Genomic DNA, 8,299 nt, shown 5'->3' on the forward strand with positions numbered 1-8,299 from the left:
ATCAAAGAGAGAGCACAGCAGGAAAAGCTCTCTCTCTCTGTGACGACTCCCCCATCCTGAGTGAGTCTGATCACACCTCTTCAAACTGTCCTGCAGACGAGGATAGTCCCCCCCCCCCCAAGCACTGAACACACCCAGGTCCCACAACTGCACTGCTCCTCCATCATTGAGAGGGATTAATTCACCGAGCTGGAGAGAGACATGGTGGAGCTCAGAGAGCTGGTCCACACAATCCAGGAAAACACACCCACAGAACAGACCAGCACAACACCACCCCCCCTACAGTACCCAGAGGGCTGAAACAGACCAGCACAACACCACCCCCCCTACAGCACCCAGAGGGCTGAAACAGACCAGCACAACACCACCCCCCCTACAGTACCCAGAGGGCTGAAACAGACCAGCACAACACCACCCCCCCTACAGCACCCAGAGGGCTGAAACAGACCAGCACAACACCACCCCCCCTACAGCACCCAGAGGGCTGAAACAGACCAGCACAACAACACCCCCCCCAATTAGACCCGGAGGGCTGAAGGTGGAGATGGACGGCTGTCTGAGGGAGCTGGCTGCACTCCGGACTGAGGTGAGAGAACTTTAGGAGGAGGGAGAGGAACACATGGCACAGCTAACAGCAGTGAAGGAGGAGGGAGAGAGACACATGGCACAGCTAACAGCAGTGAAGGAGGAGGGAGAGAGACACATGGCACAGCTAACAGCAGTGAAGGAGGAGGGAGAGGAACACATGGCACAGCTAACAGCAGTGAAGGAGGAGGGAGAGAGACACATGGCACAGCTAACAGCAGTGAAGGAGGAGGGAGAGGAACACATGGCACAGCTAACAGCAGTGAAGGAGGAGGGAGAGGAACACATGGCACAGCTAACAGCAGTGAAGGAGGAGGGAGAGAGACACATGGCACAGCTAACAGCAGTGAAGGAGGAGGGAGAGAGACACATGGCACAGCTAACAGCAGTGAAGGAGGAGGGAGAGGAACACATGGCACAGCTAACAGCAGTGAAGGAGGAGGGAGAGGAACACATGGCACAGCTAACAGCAGTGAAGGAGGAGGGAGAGGAACACATGGCACAGCTAACAGCAGTGAAGGAGGAGGGAGAGAGACACAGCTAACAATCCACTGAGGACACACAAAAGCCAGAAATAGAGGAGGGAGAGGTAGCTTAGTGGGTAAGAGCGTTGTGCCAGTAACCAAAGGTCGCTGGTTCTAATCCCCGAGCCGACAAGGTGAAAAATCTGTCGATGTGCCCTTGGGCAAGGCACTTAACCCTAATTGCTCCTGTAAGTCGCTCTGGATAAGAGCGTCTGCTAAATGACTAAAAATGTAAAATGTAAAAAAAATGGTGCTCTTCATTGACTCAAATTGCAAATACATTCAAGAGAAAACACTTATTCCCAAACACAAAATGGCTAAACTCTGGTGCCTTAGGCATGCCCTAGAGCTGTTGTCAGAGGACAGACGAGGGTACCCCAGCCACATTATAATTCACACGGGCACAAACAACCTGAGGGCCCAGCAGGAAAGGGTGGCCAAAGCACTCAAGGGAGTGATTGAAAAAGCTTCTTCCACTTCCCCAACGCACAAGTGGTAATCTCCACCCTGCTACCACGAAAAGACATTCACCTTGCCACCATACAGCGGGTGAATGCAAGCACTTCCCGGGATCAGACCTATGCCCATTCTGCCCCCCCCCCCCACCCCTGCAGCAAGGACCTCAACATGACAGCAGGACATATGCCCAGGCCATGAGCAGAGCAACAGACCCAACCCCCACTAATACGCCCCATCCTGCGACCTGAGAGGAATGTATCAGATACTCAACATGCTCTGCTCCCACCTACCACACGAAAACAACACTAGACACTTTATGGAACACAAAGCTTTTACAATGTCATCCTGGAATATCCAAGGCCTGAGGTCATCTGCCTTTGGCCTAAAGAGCAGGAACCCAGACTTCATCAAAGAAATTGAAAATACAGACATTGTCATCCTACAAGAAACATGGTATAGAGGAGACGGACCCACTGGTTGCCCTCTAGGTTACAGAGAGCTGGTAGTCCCATCCACCAAACTGCCTGGTGCTTAGTCCCCTCCTGTACTCCCTGTTCACCCCACGACTGAGTGGCGAAACACGACTCCAACACCATCATTAAGTTTGCTGATGACAGTGGCAGGCCTGATCACCGACAACGATGAGACAGCTTATAGGGAGGAGGTCAGAGACCTGGCAGTGTGGTGCCAGGACAACAACCTCTCCCTCAATGTGAGCAAGACACAGGATTAACATCGACGGGCCTGTAGTGGAGCAGGTTGAGAGCGTGAAGTTCCTTGGTGTCTACATCACCAACAAACTATCATGGTCCAAACACACCAAGACAGTCGTGAAGAGGGCACGACAACACCTTTTCCCCCTCTGGACACTGAAAAGAATTGGCATGGGTCCCGAGATCCTCAAAAAGTTCTACAGCTGCACCATCGAGAGCATCCTGACCGGTTGCATCATCGCCTGGTATGGCAACTGCTCGGCATCTGACTGTAAGGCACTACAGAGGGTAGTGCGTACGGCCCAGTACATCATTAGGGCCAAGGTTCCTGCCATCCAGGACCTATATACTAGGCAGTGTCAGAGGAAAGCCCAAAAAATTGTCAAAGACTCCAGTCACCCAAGTCATAGACTGTTCTCTCTGCTACCGCACGGCAATTGGTACCGGAGTGCCAAGTCTACGACCAAAAGGCTCCTTAACAGCTTCCACCCCCAAAGCCATAAAACTGCTGAACAATTAATGAAATGGCCACCCGGACAATTTACATTGACCCCGCCCCCCTCCCCCCCCACTCCCCCCCTTTGTTTTTACACTGCTGCTACTCGCTGTCTATTATCTATGCATAGTCACTTTACCCCTACCTACATTACCTCGACTAACCTGTATCCCCGCACATTGACTCGGTACCGGTACCCCCTGTATATAGCCTCGTTTTTGTTATTTTATTGTGTTATATTTTCTTAACTCTTTCTTGAACTGCATTGTTGGTTAAGGGCTTCTAAGTAAGCATTTCGCGGGTAAATAATAAATAATAATAATAATATGCCATTTAGCAGACGCTTTTATCCAAAGCGACTTACAGTCATGCGTGCATACATTTTTTTTTTTTTTTTTTTTGTGCATGGGTGGTCCCGGGGATTGAACCCACTACCTTGGCGTTACAAGCGCCGTGCTCTACCAGCTGAGCTGTGACATGTGACAAATAAAGTTTGATTTGAAACAGGGAAGAGACTCAGGGGGTATTCTAATTTGGTATAGAGCAGACCTAACCCACTCTATTAGATTAATCAAAACAGGAACTTTTTACATCTGGCTAGAAATTAATAAGGAAATTATCTCAATAGAGAAAAATGTCCTCATGTGCGCTACCTATATCCCCCAAATAGAATCCCCATACTTTAACGATGACAGCTTCTCCATCCTAGAGGGGGAGCTCAACCATTTCCAGGCCCAGGGACATGTACTAGTCTGTGGCGACCTAAATGCCAGAACTGGAAAAGAAACTGACATTCTCAGCACACATCGGGACAAACACCTACCTGGAGGTGACATTATTCACTCCCAAATATGCCCCCCTAGACACAACTATGACAAAACAAACAACAAAAATGGGTCACAAGTCCTGCAACTCTGTCGCACGCTGAGTCTGTACATAGTCAATGGTAGGCTTCGAGGAGACTCCTATGGTAGGTACACCTACAGCTCATCCCTTTGCAGTAGTACTGAAGATTACTTTATCACTGACCTCAACCCAGCGTCTCTCAGAGCGTTCACTAACACCCCTATGCAATCACAGCAAAATCACAGTCTACCTGAACAGAGCAATACTCAATCATGAGGCATCAAAGCCAAACGAACTGCACAATATTAAGAAATGCTGTAGATGGAAGGAAAGTAGCGTAGAAAACCTACCAAAAAACAATTTTTTAGACAACTTCCTGGGCAAAACATTACACTGTAATAGTAAAGGTATAAACTTGGCAGTAGAAAACCTAAACAGTATATTTGACCTCTCAGCTTCCCTATCATATCTAAACATGTCAAACAGACAACCTAAGAAAAGTAACAACAGTGACAAATGGTTTGATGAAGAATGCAAAAACCTAAGAATTTTTTTAGAAACCTATCCAACCAAAAACATAGATACCCAGAAAACCTGAGCCTACGCCTTCACTATGGTGAATCACTAAAACAATACAGAAAATCACTACGGAAAAAGAAGGAACAGCACGTCAGAAATCAGCTCAAAGTAATTGAAGAATCCATAGAATCTAACCACTTCTGGGAAAATTGGAACACTAAACAAACAACAACACGAAGAGCTATCTATCCAAAACAGAGATGTATTGGTAAACCACTTCTCCAATCTTTTTGGCCCTATAACAAAGAACAAACAGCAAAAAAATATACATGATCAAATGCAAATCTTAGAAACAACTATTAAAGACTACCAGAACCCACTGGATTCTCCAATTACATTGAATGAACTACAGGATAAAATACAAACCCTCCAACCCAAAAAGGCATGTGATTTAATGGTGTCCTACATGAAATGATAAAATATACAGACCACAAATTCCAATTGGCTATACTTAAACTCTTTAACGTCATCCTCAGCTCTGGCATCTTCCCCAATATTTGGAACCAAGGACTGATCACCCCAATCCACAAAAGTGGAGACAAATTTGACCCAAATAACTACCGTGGGATATGCGTCAACAGCAATCTTGGGAAAATCCTCTGCATTATCATTAACAGCAGACTTGTACATTTCCTCAGTGAAAACAATGTACTGAGCAAATGTCAATTGGCTTTTTACCAAATTACCGTATGACACACCACGTATTCACCCTGCACACCCCAATTGACAAACAAACAAACCAAAACAAAGGCAAAGTATTATCATACTTTGTTTACTTTAAAAAAGGCATGAGGGTCTGCTATGCAAATTGATGGAAAGTGGTGTTGGGGAAAAAGAAATGCGACATCATAAACTCCATGTACACAAACAACAAGTGTGGAGTTACCGCATTTGCCAGGACCACAAATACAAATTCCATCTAGACACCGTTTCCCTAGAGCACACAAATAACTACACTTACCTCGGCCTAAATATCACCGCCACAGGTAATAAACATCAGCGCCACAGGTAACTTCCACAAAGCTGGGAACGATCTAAGAGACAAGGCAAGATGCGCCTTGTATGCCATCAAAAGGAACATAAAATGTGACATACCAATTAGGATCTGGCTAAAAATACTTGAATCAGTTATAGAACCCATTGCCTTTTATGGTTGTGAGGTCTAGGATCTGCACACCAACCAATAATTCACAAAATGGGACAAACACCAAATTGAGACTCTGCATGCAGAATTCTGCAAAAAATATCCTTAGTGTACAACGTAAAACACCAAATAATGCATGCAGAGCAGAATTAGGCCGATACCCACTAACTATCAAAATCCAGAAAAGAGCCGTTAAATTCTATAACCACTTAAAAGGAAGCGATTCCCAAACCTTCCATAACAAAGCCATCACCTACAGAGAGATGAACTTGGAGAAGAGTCCCCTAAGTAAGCTGGTCCTATGGCTCTGTTCAAAAACACAAACAGACTCCACAGAGCCCCAGGACAACAACAACAACACAATTAGACCCAACCAAATCATGAGAAAACAAAAAGAGAATTACTTGACACATTGGAAAGAATTAACAAAAGACCAGAGCAAACTAGAATGCTATTTGGCCCTAAACAGATAGTACACAGTGGCAGAATACCTGACCACTGTGACTGACCCAAACTTAAGGAAAGCTTTGACTATGTACAGACTCAGTGAGCATAGCCTTGCTATTGAGAATGGCCGCCGTAGGCAGACCTGGCTCTCAAGGGAAGACAGGCTACAGTGGTTGAGAAGAGTCCCCTAAGCAAGCTGGTCCTGGAGCTCTGTTCACAAACACAAACAGACAAAATGAGGTGTAAACTTAGCTGCACTTCCTAAGCTCCTGCCAAATGTATGACCATTTTAGAGACACATATTTCCTTCAGATTACAGAGATCCACAAAGAATTCGAAAACAAACCCAATTTTGATCAACTCCCATATCTATTGGGTGAAATACCACAGTGTACCATCACAGCAGCAATTTTTGTGACCTGTTGCCACAAGAAAAGGGCAACCAGTGAAGAACAAACACCATTGTAAATACAACCCATATTTCTGTTTATTTACTTTACTTTAACTATTTGCTCATCGTTATAACACTGTACATAGACATAATATGACATTTGAATTGGCTCTATTCCTTTGAAACTTTTGTGAGTGTAATGTTTACTGTTCAGTTTTGATTGCTTATTTCACCTTAGTTTATCATCTATTTCACGTGCTTTGGCAATGTAAACATATGTTTCCCATGCCAATAAAGCCCTTTAAATTGAATCGAATTAAGAGAGAGAGAGAGAGAGAGAGAGAGAGAGAGAGAGAGAGAGAGAGAGAGAGAGAGAGAGAGAGAGAGAGAGAGAGAGAGAGAGAGAGAGAGAGAGAGAGAGAGAGAGAGAGAGAGAGAGAGAGAGAGAGAGAGAGAGAGAGAGAGGGAGATCTGAAGCATCACCTGTCCTGTAGTCAAACCATTCTCTCCCTCCACTCCCCCCTCCTCTCCCCCATTCTCATTACCACACCTAATTACCTAATTAGGGAAGTGTCAAACTACACCCACCACCTCCCCTCCTTCTGTCCCTGCCCCCTCTTCCTCTCTATCCATCTCACCTGTTGAATCATTGAGTTAGTTTACCCCTTGAGGGGATTCTCAATCAGTTTTCAATCAGGAAGGTGGTTTGTTGTTTAAATATTGTGCTATACTGGGTTTCACCACTGCTGAGAAAAAAAACAGCATAGACCAGCATAAATTTCAAGCTGGTCTATGCTGGTCAGTGCTGGTTGGATGGCTGGTCTGAACAGTATGGTCTAGCTGGTTATGTTGGCAGACCAGCCTTCGTAGTGTTTTCGCTGGTGACCAGCCTTCGTTGTGTTTTGGACAATGGTGACCAGCCTTCATTTGACATTTGACATTTTAGTCATTTAGCAGACGCTCTTATCCAGAGAGACTTACAGTTAGTGAGTGCATACATTATACACATGCCTTCACTGTGTTTTTGCTGGTGATCAGAATTCACTGTGTTTTTGCACGGGGTCGACCAGTGAAAACACTAGCACGGTCATTGTGGTCGATTGTGCAGCATCGGGTAACATTTATGTTTACACTATTATAGTGGGTAACCTTTTGAGGTGTGTTGGACTTAAAAATCATACAATGTGATTTTCTGGATTTTTGTTTTAGATTCCGTCTCTCAGAGTTGACGTGTACCTATGATAAAAAGTACAGACCTCTACATGCTTTGTAAGTAGGAAAACCTGCAAAATCGGCAGTGTACCAAATACTTGTTCTCCCCACTGTACATACAATTTGATTGTTTAACATGCTAGATAGCACTATTTGCACCTTTTGCGCTATTTGTAAGTGAATAGCCTTTATTTGTTACAGATACTAATTCATTGAATAGCAATAGCTACAGTTGAAGTTGGAAGATTACATATACTTAGGTTGGAGTCATTAAAACTTGTTTTTCAACCACTCCACAAATGTCTTGTTAACAAACTATAGTTTTGGCAAGTCGGTTAGGACATCTGCTTTGTGCATGACACAAGTAATGTTCCCAACAATTGTTTACAGACAGATTATTTCACTTATAATTCACTGTATCACAATTCCAGTGGGTCAGAGGTTTACATACACTAAGTTGACTGTGCCTTTAAACAGCTTGGAAAATTCCAGAAAATGATGTCATGGCTTTAGAAGCTTCTGATAGGCTAATTGACATAATTTGAGTCAATTGGAGATGTATCTGTGGATGTATTTCAAGGCCTACCTTCAAACACAGTGCCTCTTTGCTTGACATCATGGGAAAATCAAAATAAATCAGCCAAGACCTCAGAAAACAATTGTAGACCTCCACAAGTCTGGTTCATCCTTGGGAGCAATTTCCAAACGCCTGAAGGTACCATGTTCATCTGTACAAACAATAGTACGCAAGTATAAACACCATGGGACCACGCAGACATCATACCGCTCAGGAAGGAGACACGTTCTATCTCCTAGAGATGAACGTACTTTGGTGCGAAAAGTGCAAATTAATCCCAGAACAACAGCAAAGGACCTTGTGAAGATGCTGGAGGAAACAGGTAC

This window comes from Coregonus lavaretus (assembly GCF_964263955.1).
Source record: "Coregonus lavaretus genome assembly, chromosome: 7".
Classification (NCBI taxonomy): Eukaryota; Metazoa; Chordata; class Actinopteri; order Salmoniformes; family Salmonidae; genus Coregonus; species Coregonus lavaretus.